General features: G+C 48.2%; 1 long non-coding RNA gene across 1 annotated transcript in view; it reads left to right on the top strand.

Moving 5' to 3' along the window:
- The window catches only part of LOC129555674 (uncharacterized), a 137,367-nt gene extending 133,704 nt beyond the window's left edge, over positions 1 to 3,663 (top strand). The window contains exon 5 of the long non-coding RNA XR_016038748.1: positions 3,618 to 3,663. This is a non-coding gene — a long non-coding RNA (uncharacterized LOC129555674). The remainder of the gene's footprint in view (positions 1 to 3,617) is intronic.
- The last annotated feature ends 11,349 nt before the right edge of the window (positions 3,664 to 15,012 follow it).

The following is a 15,012-nucleotide window of genomic DNA, read 5'->3' as shown; positions in this document are numbered from 1 at the left end:
GGTTATATCTTATAGAATTATAGTATGATATCAAATGAGACCACACTTGACACTGGAACTTCGGACCAACCTCATCCTCGCCTGCACAGTCATGATGGGACGCCAGCCGTTCTCCAACCCAGATTGTCTGCAATCAAGGCAAATCCTCACCTCGGCTGCCCCTCCCTCTGAATTGCTTGCTTGCCCTTTGTGTACAGTGCGGTGTTTTGTTTTTTTTCTGGAGACAATGTGAAGACCTAAGAGGACTGCCTCCTGCTTCTTCTCCAAACATGCAATGGAGTCCTTGTCTGTAGACAGTCCTGTTGGAATTCTAGACTTTCAGATGGGGAGGGCCCTGGCTCTCCTGCCTCAAATGCACCCTTTACTCTGGATGGTCCCAAGGCCTCCAGCTGCTCTACTGCTCTGGTCTCTCCCCTGCTTTTCTGTCTGACCTTGGGTTGGCACTTCCCCTGTTCCAGAGGCTTCCATGACACCCTTGTGCTTGTTGATTTTAGTCAGACTCTTCAAGCTGACATCTCAGCTCTCCTCAGGTTACACCCTCTGCATTTCCCACCCCCTCACTCCTCCCTGCTTATGCTGTGACTCCCTGCGGGTCTTGTGGGCACTGTGGTTACTCTCTGCTCAGCAGGAGTCTTTCCCAGGGTCTGAGGTCCAGGCTGGGCTCGATTCCTCCCTCATCTCTGCCTGGACCCACCTGGATCCATCCTTCCTGACAGCTGTGCACTCTGCCTGGTGGGTTGTTTCCAAGCTCCTTGGATGGGGAAGAGAAATGAGATTCCCCAGTACTAGAATCCAACTAGGCCGAGCCTTTGGTTGTGGCTACGTTTTATTGATTTCTGTCTCTCTAAAAATGCTATTTTCCTACTGGGAGAAGTATTTCATAACTAAGGCAGCCACCTCAGCCAGAAGCTTGCTAGTAGGGTCCCAGGAGGGCAGTGTGACCTGGGACCCAGAGTGGGGTGGAGGGAGAGGTCATGCTTTTAGAACTTCACCTGCAGAGCTGAAGGCTCCACTGAGGGCATTCAACCTTCTTTACCAAGTGCCTCCCAGGGTGCCAGGCTTGGATGTCCCTGAGGGTCTGTGAAGCACCCTGAGAGGCCTGAGAGAAAACAGCGCTTGCTTTGTTTCTTCAGGGGCCTCCATTTCCTCTGTCTCACTGTTTTCAGAAACAAGTCCCGGGAGGTTTCTCTTTTAAAGGGAAACCGAGGGAGGCCCCAAAGAAAAGTGCTGCTACTTCGACACATGGGGAGGTATTGCACAGCTGTCCTTGCTTCACGTGTTTCCTTGCTCATGGACTCCTGAACTCACGCAGTGGTTTGGCAGGTCTGCACCAAGTGCTCGTCGAATGCCAGGAGCCTCCAGAGCTCTGGGTGAGCAATGTGGGGCCGAGCGCAGGCTCGGCTCTCTGGGAGCTCCATGTCCCCCATCCACTGGCTGGTTCCTTTAGGATGCAGTGGACTGGCCTCCTGGCTGCCCCGCCCGCAGCTCTACTATAGTCCCTCCTGTCTCCCCAGGGTGAGACCCAGCCTGCCTCCTTCAGTGACCCCCAGGAACCCTGGCTCTCCCTGTCTCCACCTCCTTGGCCAGCTTCTGACCTGGCTCAGCTTCGGGGCAGGGCTCCATCCTCCCTTGGGCTTTGGCAGTTCCAGCAGCCAGACCAGTTGCCCAGGTTGGGGTGACATTTCTCATGGCAGCACAAGGGACCAGCCTATAGCTGCATTCACTGGCTCCCAGCAGGAGGGCCTCCCAGCTTCCCTGTGTCCCGGGTGAATTGCTCATCTGTCCCTGGAGCCTCCCTTCATTCTACCAGCCCTTAGGAACGCCCGCCACATGCTGGAAGCTGCGCTGGGGACTCCTGCTCCACTGCCCTGGTAACCTTTTCTGGTTTCCAAATGACCTCTCAGTGTGTCTATGTGTTGCCCTCGCTATTGATTTCTGTATCATTGACACCTGGGCCCAAGGACCCACAGCAAATATTTGTTAATGAGTAAGTGAGGACATTTGGGAAAGACGCCTGAAGCACGAACGTGTGAGGACATGGTATGTACAGAGGTTTTGGGGTGTCAGAGGAAGAACCTGGGTCTCGGGGGCCTGGGGGCAGGATCCCTGCGGTTATAGGCAAGAAGAGCTCACCTGGGAGCAGAGCTGCTGGTAAGACTAACAGTAAAGGAGGGCAAGTTGAAGAATCTGAGAAGCTTTGATGGACACTGGGGGTTTGGACTTGAACCTGATAGAGGTCAGTAGTGATTATTTTTTGGCCACACCATGCAGCATGTGGGATCTTAGTTCCCTGACCAGGAACTGAATCCCTGCTGCTTGCAGTGGAAGCACAGAGTCTTAACCACTGGACTGCCAGGAAAGTGCCCAGGGATGGTTTTTGAGAAAGGGAATAACGGTAGTTTATTTATTTTTAAGTCACTTACTATGAGTGTGGATAGAACGTGTACTCAAAGGGGGAATAATCGAGAAACAGAATATTTAGAATATTTGGGAGACTCTTGTGACAGCCTTTTTAAAATATATGTATTTAATGTAGCTCCAAGTAGTGAAAAGGGACAAGCTAGACTAAAAAGACAACATGATGGGGAGAACAATAGGTTTTCCAATTATTCTGTCGTCTACCTAGAATCGAAGAGGCTATCTTCTCGGAAGGGCTCACCTATAATTCGAGTGGTAATACTCGTGAGTCTTTAACTCGACTTTTCTTTTTGCTGTATAAAAATAATCTGATTTTCTCATGGTCTGTCCCTGCAGCCATCAGAATATAATTATTGAGAAAAATGGTTAGTCTCAGCCTTGTTTATCAGGTGGTACATCAGCCTTCCTAGGTAAATGAGGCACTAGATTTTTGTTAAGGAAAGCTGGATACAATTTTTGTCACACAATTATGTGGACACATTTAGCATACCTGCCAGGATGAAAAACACCTTCGGGGCTCAAAAGTTTGCCAGGTGTATTTATGCATGTTAGAGGTGTCATGCTTTCCCCAGAACCCTTATCTGTTTTGAAGGTAGCAGTGGCTAGAAATGAAGTCTCTATGGTCTGTGTTTATTGTTGGCGTCTGATGGGAGGCATTAATGATCAAGTTAAAGGACACTGAAAACATGCAGACATGCACCCTGAGCATGTATGCGCAAGCATGCAGACATGCACACACTCATGAATGCAGACACCACACATATGTACACACACATGCACACGCACATACCACAGTCTGGAACTAAACATCAGGCTGATGATTTACCTCCAGGATGTTATTGCTGGAAAGGGTTTTGAAATCATCTAGGCCAACCCCTCATCTTATATAGAAGGAGGTCACTGCAGCCTAGAGAGGGCAACTCAGCAAAGGGAATCCCGTTAGGGGAATTGATGGCTGAATCCAATCCCGATAAGCCCACAACCAAGACAGTTGTCTATAGCAAAATGTTCCTGCCAGGCTGTGCTTATCCTCAAAAGGGCTGTGTTGCCTTCTGTAGAGTCCCAATCTCCATCAAGGATACCTGCTTTAGACAATGATGACTGTACCACAATTCATGTTTAATAAAAGGAGCTGGACACGTCCTCAGAATTGGTCTCTATACAGACTAAATCCCATTCTATCCATTTGGTTCCTCCAGGTTGGCAAAACACATGGATTAAAACTGCCCCAGAGAACGGTGTCCTCATACCCTGAGCTAACACCCTTGCCAGGTGGACGACTGATTTCTTGGAGTTTGATCCTTGGGGGAGTCTGCTTCCATTTTACTCCATAAGCATCCCTTCCTCTTTCTTCATTTCCCTTCTCAGTTAGTTGTGGGGAGGAATTATTGTTCTCTGTAGTGTTTAACCAATAAGACTTCACCCCATACCTGCCATGTACAAGCTTGCCTGGGTGGATGGTGGCAGGGATGCAGAGGAGGCCATTGTGGGCTCAGCATGGGGTGGGTCCCTGTCAACAAATATCCTAACTTCCTGGGAATCAGGGAATGCCTCTCATCGTTTGTTCATCCATTTATTGATTATTTTTTAAACTTTTTATTTTGTATTTAGGTATAGCTGATTTATTTTCTTGGGCTCCAAAATCATTGTAGATGGTGACTGCAGCCATGAAATTAAAAGATATTTGCTTCTTGGAAGAAAAGCTATGACAAATCTAGACAGCATATTAAAAAGCAGAGACATTACTTTGCTGACAAAGGTCCATCTAGTCAAAGCTATGGTTTTTCCAGTAGTCATGTGTGGATGTGAGAGCTGGACCATAAAGAAAGTTGAACACTGAAAATTTGATGCTTTTGAACTGTGGTGTTGGAGAAGACTCTTGAGAGTCCCTGGGACTGCAAGGAGATCAAAACAGTCAATCCTCAAGGAAATCAGTCCTGAATATTCATTGGAAGGACTGATGCTGAAACTGAAACTCCAATACTTTGGCCACCTGATGCAAAGAACCAACTCATTGGAAAAGACCCTGATGCTGGGAAAGATTGAAGGCATGAGGAGAAGGGGATGACAGAGGATGAGATGGTTGGATGGCATCACCAACTTGATGGACATGAGTTTGAGTAAGCTCTGAGAGTTGGTGATGTATAGGGAAGCCAGGCGTACTGCAGTCCACGGGGTCCCAAAGAGTAGGGCACAACTCAGGGACTGGACTGAACTAAAAACTGATTAACAAACAATGCTGTGATAGTTTCAGGTGAACATCTAAGGGACTCAGCTGTATGTACACATGTATCCAAGGGCCCTAGAGGCTCAGACGATAAAAGAATCTTTCTGAAATGCAGGAGACCTGGGTTTAATCTCTGGGTCAGGAAGGTCCCCTGGAGAAAAGAATGTCTACCCACTCCAGTATTATTGCCTAGAGAATTCCATGGGCAGAGGAGCCTGGTGGGCTACAGTCCCTGGGGTTGCAGAGTCAGACACGACTAAGCAACTAACACATCATCATCATCATACATGTATCTGTTCTCCCCCAAACTCCCCTCCCATCCAGCCTGCCACATAACATTGAGCAGAGTTCCATGTGCTATACAGTAGGTCCTTGTTCGTTATCCATTTTAAATATAACAGTGTGTACATGTCCATTCCAAACCAGACCTGTAGTACATGGTATTCCTTGCGCTGAAATGCAGCGTTTCATTTGCTTATGTAATAGGGTCATGCTTTCCCATCTATGTGCATGTTGCTTAATTATTTAATGTTTTCAGATAGACATCTATGGAAATCTCCTCATATGGCAGATAAATGATCCCATAGACGTTTTTCTCCTATAGAATGTCATTTTGTTCCTACCACAGTCCTAGGAGACGGTTACTATCGTTACTGCCATTTTTCAGATGTGATGCCTACATGTATTTTGCTTCAGGAAATGGCAAGGACGCAGCTCACTGCCAAAGACACAATGTTATGTGGTCAAAGAAGGTATCCTGAAGGTGGGTGGCCTTTGAGTTGGACCTGACAAGATTGGAAAAGTGGAGAAAAGAGGATAGAGCCTTCTAGTAGACAGAGGGGGAGACTTGGAAACACAGGCAGGGGGAAGAGAGTGTTTGTTGTGACTCTATGTCGCAAGCAATAGGATGAGACTCGAACTAATTCAAATTTAAAAAAGAACTGAGAAGTGGGTGTGGAAGCTAGGCTGACCTGTCATTGAGAGGCTCATCCTGAACACACTACCTGAGACCCGCCAGCTGACCTGTCATTGAGAGGCTCATCCTGAACACACTACCTGAGACCCGCCAGCTCGTGGTCCAGTGAGAGGTGCCCTGGACCCAGAAGGCTGGTCTCCCTGGAGCAGCGGCAGAGCCTGGGCACCATCTGTGAGTCTAGCCTGTGTGCTGGGCCGAGCTGCTCTTGTCACTGGGGACTAACCCTTGGTGGGCTAATTGGGCTCCACCAGCCCTGACTGGGCTCCATCAGCAGGAGATCTGGGCTTCTGGTGATGGGGCCCTGGCCAAGCCTGAAAGCTTCTCTGATGGCGGAGACTTGAACTAAGGTGAGCCTGAAAGACTGAAGGATATTCCAGGGAAAGGGGCTCGATGGGAAGGGTGTTCAGGCAGACGGCAGACCTTGTGAATGGAGGATGGAGAAACGACGCTGCACAGTGGCTGAGCAGTGGCCTGTGCCCCTCGCTTCCTGTCACAGCCTCTCTGGGCCTCATTTTCCCTATTGATAAAGTGAGAATAGTAGGGGTATTTGCTGATGGAGTAATTGTGAAGTATAAATAAAGGATTACTTACAACGGTGAGAAAGTCCCCAGGGAGTCAAAGGTCTTAACAACTATCAGCTGTTAGGAGTATTACTATCTCTATTATGGCTCAAAAATCAGCTGTGTGATGTGTGTGTGTGCATGTGTGTGCATGCATGTGCATGTATGTATGCGTGTATATGTGTGTGTGTGTGTGTGTGTGTGTGTGTATGCAGGGTGCAGGGTGAAGACAGTCCCTGTGGGCTCCTAGGGTTTGGATTTAACTCTGAGACTTTGGGAAGCCATGGACCCTTTGCCTGAAGCTGAGAGACCTGACCAAGTTTGTGGCTTTAGAAAGTTCTCCGTGGTGAAGGTCTGGATGGTAGACTGCAAGGGGGATGCCAGGAGGTGGGGAGACAGTGACAGGTAGGCCCTCACCAGCCTGTGGCAGGAAAACTGGGGAGCAGGACCAGTTTGGGGGTAGAGTCCACTGGTCTTGACTGACTGGAGAATGTGAGCAGAGGTGGTAGAAATGACCAGCTTTCTACTAGAACAACAGTGGCTCCAGGGTCTATCCCCAGGAGAGGAGGAGGAGGATCAGGTTCTGTGGGCAGGCGGGGGGCAGTCAGGATGGTGAGGGCACTGGCAGGATTTCCTGGTGGGGGACACCGTGCCTCTAGTGATGGGACTCACTCATTTGACAGCCATCCAGGGAGCAATGCCAGGAGGCAGGTGGTCCCATGGGACGAGTAAGCAGCTTAGCAGGTGGGCTTGGGGCTGGAGAGAGCTGGGACATCTTTAGGTGATTTAGACCCCAGAGAGCATGTATGCAGTGAGCCTCAATCAGGGGACATTTGGCAACGTTTAGAGATCTTCATGACTGATAGTCACGATAATGTGATCACTGACCTAGAGCCAGACATCTTGGAATGTGAAGTCAAGTGGGCCTTAGAAAGCATCACTACGAACAAAGCTAGTAGAGGTGATGGAATTCCAGTTGAACTATTTCAAATCTTGAAAGATGATGCTGTGAAAGTGCTTCACTCAATATGCCAGCAAATTTGGAAAACTCAGCAGTGGCCACAGGACTGGAAAAGGTCAGTCTTCATTCCAATCCCAAAGAAAGGCAATGCCAAAGAATGCTCAAACTACCGCACAGTTGCACTCATCTCACACGCTAGTAAAGTCATGCTCAAAATTCTCCAAGCCAGGCTTCAGCAATACGTGAACCGTGAACTCCCAGATGTTCAAGCAGGTTTTAGAAAAGGCAGAGGCACCAGAGATCAAATTGCCAACATCCGCTGGATCATGGAGAAAGCAAGAGAGTTCCAGAAAAACGTCTATTTCTGCTTCATTGACTATGCCAAAGCCTTTGACTGTGTGGATCACAAGAAACTGTGGCAAATTCTGAAAGAGATGGGAATACCAGATCACCTGACCTGCCTCTTGAGAAACCTGTATGCAGGTCAGGAAGCAACAGTCAGAACTGGACATGGAACAGTAGACTGGTTCCAAATAGGAAAAGGAGTACGTCAAGGCTGTATATTGTCACCCTGCTTATTTAACTTATATGCAGAGTACATCATGAGGAACGCTGGGCTGGAAGAAGCACAAGCTGGAATCAAGATTGCTGGGAGAAATATCAATAACCTCAGATATGCAGATGACACTACCCTTATGGCAGAAAGTGAAGAGGAACTAAAAAGCCTCTTGATGAAAGTGAAAGAGGAGAGTGAAAAGGTTGGCTTGAAGTTCAACATTCAGAAAACAAAGATCATGGCATCTGGTCCCATCACTTCATGGGAAATAGATGGAAAAACAGTGGAAATAGTGTCAGACTTTATATTTTTGGGCTCCAAAATCACTGAAGATGCTGATTGCAGCCATGAAATTAAAAGACGCTTACTCCTTGGAAGGAAAGTTATGACCAACCTTGATAGTATTTTAAAAAGCAGAGACATTACTTTGCCAACAAAGGTCCGTCTAGTGAAGGCTATGGTTTTTCCCGTGGTCATGTATGGATGTGAGAGTTGGACTGTGAAGAAAGCTGATCGCCGAAGAATTGATGCTTTTGAACTGTGGTGTTGGAGAAGACTCTTGAGAGTCCCTTGGACTTCAAGGAGATCCAACCAGTCCATTCTAAAGGAGATCAGTCCTAGGTGTTCATTGGAAGGACTGATGCTAAAGCTGAAACTGCAATACTTTGGCCACCTCATGTGATGAGTTGACTCACTGGAAAAGACTCTGATGCTGGGAAAGGTTGGGGGCGGGAGGAGACGGGGACGACAGAGAATGAGATGGCTGGATGGCATCACTGACTCTGTGGATATGAGTTTGAGTGAACTCCGGGAGTTGGTGATGGACAGGGACGTCTGGCGTGTTGTGATTTATGGGGTCGCGAAGAGTCGGACACGACTGAGCAACTGAACTGAACTGAACTGAGAGGCATTTTGGGGCTTCCCTGGTGGCTCAACTGATAAAGAATCCGCCTGCAATGCAGGAGACCTGGGTTCGATCCCTGGGTTGGGAGGATCACCTGGAGGAGGAATGGCAACCCACTCCAGTAGTCTTGCCTAGGAGATCCTATGTACAGAGGAGCCTGGTAGGCTACAATCTGTGGGGTCAAAAACAGCCAGACATGACTGACTGAGTGACTAAACCACCACCAGAGACATTTTTGGTTGTCTTGACTGGTGGGTGTTCTTGGCATCTAGTAAATAGGGACCAGGGATGCTGCTAAATATCTTACTACAACCAGGACAACTTCACAATGTATATCCAGCCCCAAATGTCCTTTGTGCCCGGGTAGAGAACCCTAATGCCAAGTGTGAAGAGAAAAGCCCCAAAGATGGAGCCAGAGAAGCACCCACATTTTGGGGATATAGTGGTCTTGAATGAATGTCTCCTCATCTCAGGGAGCTTCTCTGACCCTGGAGGCTGTCACCACAGGCTGACCCCTCAGACTGTCATAATTCCAGTTCTACAGGCTGGTATTGTAGTCTTCATTGTTTGCCTCTAACAAGGCAACCAAGATACTTTCTCTTTAACCTGACTGAAAAATTTTCCAAGTCAGGAAGTTTGTGTATTTGTAGGTATGTATTTCATTCATTCATTCACTGGGTTCTTGACTGAGCACAGAGATGCAGGGCTACTCGTGTCCATCACCAGCCCTGCTTCAAGCCCGAGGCTGTCCTCTCTCCTCTCTTTACCTCTCTATCTCCTCCAAGCTGTGTAGGCACGTCCTGATTCCAGTGACCTTTGGTGCCTTTTCTCCATCCACACCCCAATTTATTGCCAAACTCATAAAAAGCAAAACTTGGGAGAGAGAGATTGAGTTCGCTTCTCGCAGCAGAATTTGATTTAGAGCCAAGAAGGTGGCAATCGCTGCAAAACGGAGATGGGCTATTTCGGGAGTGTGGTGAATTATTTTTTTTTCCATCTCCAAATGACCTTACATATATTCTGTCTCCCACCCGCCCCTGTGTTGGGATTGATGGGGGGGTGGGTGACGGGGTTCCCCTGGGCCCTGATGCTGCTTCTAATAAATCTGTCTGATGGGCAGGAGAAGCATAAGCACCTGGGCAGCTGGCTGACTGGCTGGCTGACTAGGCCCGCAGTTTAACATGTGGGCTTTGGGTGGACACAGCATGCTCTGCGGTCACCAGTGCATGCTGGCTTGATTGGATGGGGGCTGTCCACTGGCACTAGAGGCTCTGTCTGCTAGGAGAGGTGATGGGCACATCTGTCAGTGATCTCTGGGTTCCTTGGGGTCTTCCTCCTCGTGCTGCTTGATTCTCTGCGTTCCTTGTCCTCACCAGTGTCAACTTTTCATGTTTTCCTATGTGTCATGGCCATACCTACTTCAGGATACCAGAAAGTGCTTTCATCCTGGGTCAGGAGTTCAAAGACGTGGGTTTCGAGCTCCTCCATTACCGGCGAAGAGGGCCAATTTCAGTGGACTTCTTTTAGTCTCCAAGCCTCCACCTTCTAATCTGTAAAATGGGGTTGACATTAGTGTAGCAGTATAACACCTTCTGGGAGTATCAAGAGGATCAAAAGAATTTGGGATGTGGCGTTAGGGGACTCAGGCTTCATTCTCAGCTCCCCTCTCCATTAGTTCAGGGATGTTGTGTATGTTTTCTAGCCTCAGTGTCTCCATTGTCAATGAAGACCAAGTAAAATTGGGGAGTGTGTGGGGTTTTGGGATTCATAAACACTTCACTGGAAGGATGGATGCTAAAGCTAAAGCTCTAGTACTTTGGCCACCTGATGCAGAGAGAAGATTCATTATAAAAGACTGATGCTGAGAAAGATTGAAGGCAAAAGAAGGGTTTCTCAGGTGGCTCAGTGATAAAGAATCCTCCTGCCAAAGCAGGAGACACAAGATACACGGGTTTGATCCCTGGGTCAGGAAGATCCCCTGGAGAAGGAGATGGCAACCCACTGCAGTATTTTTGCCTGGAAAATTCCATGGATATAGAGGAACCTAGTGGGGTATAGTCCGTGGGGTTACGAAGAGTCGTACGTGACTGAGTGACTGAGCACATACATGAAAGGAGAAGGTGACAGCAGAGGATGAGATGGTGAGATAGCGTCACCAACTCAATGGATATGAATCTGAGCAAACTCTGGAAGATACTGGAGGAACGAGAGCCTGGAGTGCTGTAGTCCATGGGGTCTCAAAGAATCAGACACAACTTAGCGACTGGAAAACAACAACAAGTACTTCAAGGAAGGCTTCTGAGAGGTTCTGCTTAGCAGTATTGGGGCTGGCTTGTCCTGTCTGCTCCCTCAGGCCCAGCCACTGCCTGTTATCCCCCTCCCTGGGCAGCCAGGCTGCAATTCTGCCAGAAATTTAGGGGTCGCGTCTCCTGGAAGGCACAGAGGAGGGTGTTTTGTTAAGGGGAGCATTTTGATTTGGCTGTATCAAAGGCCCCAGGATTTCCCTGGTGGCTCTGCTGGTAAAGAATCTACCTGCGATGTGGGAGACTTGGGTTCAATCCCTGGGTTGGGAAGATCCCCTGGAGAAGGGAAAGTCTACCCACTCCAGTATTCTGGCCTGGAAAATTCCATGGACTGTATAGTCTGTGGGGTCACAGAGTCAGACACGACTGATCGACTTTTATTTAACTTAAGGCCCCATGTAGAAGTAAATATAGTCATCCTTTATTCCCAAGAATGTGCCTAGAAGACATCCTTGCCCCCTCCCTTGGCACTTTACCATCCCGTACATCTCGCCTCACCTTATCTCATCCCAGCTTCGTGCCCCTTTGCTGGTCCTCACCTAACAGTGGGGCCAGGTGATGGCTGCAGAAAAACGAGGATGGAGGGAGTTGGCAATGGTCATTTCCACATCGTACTTGACAACAAGAAAATGAGAGCTGAAACTCAAGTCTTAGGTTTTTAGGCAGAATTAACATGTCTCCTTTTCCTATTTGGAACCAGTCTGTTGTTCCATGTCCAGTTCTGACTGTTGCTTCCTGACCTGCATACAGGTTTCTCAAGAGGCAGGTCAGGTGATCTGGTATTCCCATCTCTTTCAGAATGTTCCACAGTTTATTGTGATCCACACAGTCAAAGGTTTTGGCATAGTCAATGAAGCAGAAATAGATGTTTTTCTGGAACTCTCTTGCTTTCTCCATGATCCAGCGGATGTTGGCAATTTGATCTCTGGTTCCTCTGCCTTTTCTAAAACCTGCTTGAACATCTGGGAGTTCACGGTTCATGTATTGCTGAAGCCTGGCTTGGCGAATTTTGAGCATGACTTTACTAGTGTGTGAGATGAGTGCATGGCCACCTCATGAGGCGAGTTGACTCACTGGAAAAGACTCTGATGCTGGGAAAGGTTGGGGGCGGGAGGAGAAGGGGACGACAGAGGATGAGATGGCTGGATGGCATCACTGACTCTGTGGACATGAGTTTGAGTGAACTCCGGGAGTTGGTGATGGACAGGGAGGCCTGGCGTGCTGTGATTCATGGGGTCGCAGAGAGTCGGACACGACTGAGCGACTGAACTGAACTGAACTGAACTGAACATGTCTCCTGTCCCATCACTTCATGGCAAATAGATGGGGAAATGATGGAAACAGTGAGAGACTTTTTTTCTGGGCTCCAAAATCACTGCAGATGGTGACTGCAGCCATTACATTAAAAGACACTTGCTCCTTGGAAGAAAAGCTATGACAAACCTAGACAGCATATTAAAAAGCAGAGACATTACTTTGCCAACAAATGTCCATCTAGTTAAGCCTATGGTTTTTCCAGTAGTCATGTATGGATGTGAGAGTTGGACTATAAAGAAAGCTGAGCACTAAAGAATCGATGCTTTTGAATTGTGGTGATGGAGAAGACTCTTGAGAGTCCCTTGGACTGCAAGGAGATCCAACCAGTCAGTCCTCAAGGAAATCAGTCCTGAATCTTCATTGGAAGGACTGATGCTGAAGCTGAAACTCCAATACTTTGGCCACCTGATGCGAGGAACCGACTCATTGGAAAAGACTCATGCTGGGAAAGATTGAAGGTGGGAGGAGAAGGGGATGACAGAGATGAGATCGTTAAATGGCATCCCTGACTCTATGGACATGAGTTTGAGCAAGCTCTGGGAGTTGGTGATGGACTGGGAAGCCTGGTGTACTGCAGTCCATGGGATCGCAGAGTCAGACATGACTGAGCAACTGAACCGAAATGAACTGAACATGTCTCTGCATTAACATGGCTGCGTTAAAACAGGAACTCAAAAGTAGTCATAATGTTGGAGACCTACAGGATATGCAGAGGTGGAGGTGCCACCATGGTGGAGATTGGGGTTCGTGGGAGCTCAGACTCCTGGAGCTCTGAGCCTGCTTCCCCTAAAACAGCATGGTGGGTGAGACACTCACCTGAGGAAGAGGGGGCAGATGGTTGGGGCAGAAGCGACAATCCCGATTCTGTCATCAGTTGCATCCCCCTCTGAGAGGGCACGGTTCTCTCCACTCGCAAGATCAGGTGGGAGCCTGGATTCTAGGGAGCACGGGGAGCTTTTCAGGGGACACTTCTCTAAAGTAAATGGGCTGGAGACCCTGAGAAGAGTGGGTTCACCCACCTCTTATGACAGAGCAGAAGTCAAGAGGCTGACTTTCTCAGCGAGGCCAGTGAGGGGCCGAGGTAGAGGGGACCCAAGTCCCCTTGCTGGGCAGTCACTGCTTCCCACCACAGCACACCGTTCCCCTCATTGTAAGGGGTACATTCTCTCTCATCAAACCCAAAACATATCCATTTTCATATTTAAAAAAATCTTGATTCTATAGATCTTTACATATGAACAGGGTAAAACAGGGCCTGGTATATTGAGAAGAGAGGGAGGAAGAAATAGCATTTATGGAGCACCTGCTGCATGCCTGGAGCCATGTGTTGTGTTTTCCAGGATTTCTTTCTCTCTCTCTCCTTTTTTTCTTAAAATCCTAACCACTTCCCTGGTGGCTCAGTTGGTAAAGAATCTTCATGCAGTGCAAGAGACCCAGGTTCAATCCCTGGGTCAGGAAGGTCCCCTGGAGTAGGAAATGGCAACCCACTCCAGTACTCTTGCCTGGAGAATCCCACGGACAGAGGACCTACAGGCTCCAGTCCATGGGGTCACAGAGTCAGACATGACTGAGCGACTAAATCACCAACCATTGGACTGCCAGGGGATTCCCTCCCATGGTTTTTTGTATGATCTTACTAACACACACTTGCGGAATCTGCCCTTGTTCCCATTTACAGATGAAGAAATGAAAGCTTTAAGAAAGTCAGTTCCTTCCCAAAGTGACTCAGAAAGTAAGAACAGAGCTGGATCTGTTGCTTCAAGAAGAAATCTTGAGGGAAAGATCTCTGTGTTTTGGGAGCTTCCATGTTGAGGAAGGAAGCCTGAAGAGGAGTTTTGCCCCCAGGTCTCTTGTTGTTGGTTCATTCATTTTTTCTGTAAATACTTATGGATCTCCATTACCAGGTACTGTTCCAGACACTGGGGATGTAGCAATGAACAAAAGAATGATTAAAATTTTTTACTTCATGGAAGAAGGGTGGGGGAGAAAGTGGAGGGATGAACAACAAATAAAATATGTCAAAACTATTTAAGTTTGTTAATATTTCACTATCCTGACCTGCAAAAAGAGCCCTTTCATACAGTTTAACCAAATGGTGTTAAGTGCTATGGAGAAAAATAAAGCCAAAAGTGGGTGGGTTCGGAAGCAGAGAGTTAGCAGGCATTGCTTTTCCCATCCTGCTATGAAAGAGAACTTTCTTGCATTCTCACCTGGCCATTTACACCTTCCGTCTCTATCGAGAAGCTCGACTCCTTTCTGAGTTCTTGAGGCTCTTCATGGTCTGGATCCCGCCACTTCTGTCTGTCCATTAGGGCCACAGATCCTGAAATATGGCCCCTTCTCTCTGCCCAGGCAGCCGGCCCTCCGCGGAACTGTTCTTCCTGCCATTGTCTGCCAGCCCTTCAGGCCCAGCTGGAGTGTCAGGGCCTCAGAAGTGCCTTCCCGAGCCTTGGCCTCCTTCTCCCAGACAGTTTTAATTGCTCCCTCCTCTGCACTCACACGCCACTTTATTAGAGCACTTAGAGCCGCTCTTCTCTTTAGAAGACGCCGTGATTTATTCATGTGCCTTATTAATGGTCCTATTCCCAGTGGCTGGTGCAAGCCGGGTAGGCAACAAGGCTCACCACAGTCATGATGAAGGCAGGAAGAAATGCTGAGTGGGAGCTGCAGGGATTAGAGAACCGGGAAAGGTGAGCTTTATGGAGAGGGTCAGCTGAGGCAGATCTTGAGAGTTGGAGGCACTGCCCAAGGGAGAGGAGAGGGGAGGGCCGTGCTTGACCAACCCATGCC

The sequence above is a fragment of the Moschus berezovskii genome, chromosome 12, assembly GCF_049115385.1.
Source record: "Moschus berezovskii isolate FMDL1 chromosome 12, NW_MosBer_1.0, whole genome shotgun sequence".
Classification (NCBI taxonomy): Eukaryota; Metazoa; Chordata; class Mammalia; order Artiodactyla; family Moschidae; genus Moschus; species Moschus berezovskii.
Note: the sequence above shows the minus strand (reverse complement) of the source record. Positions and strands in the feature narration are given on the sequence as shown.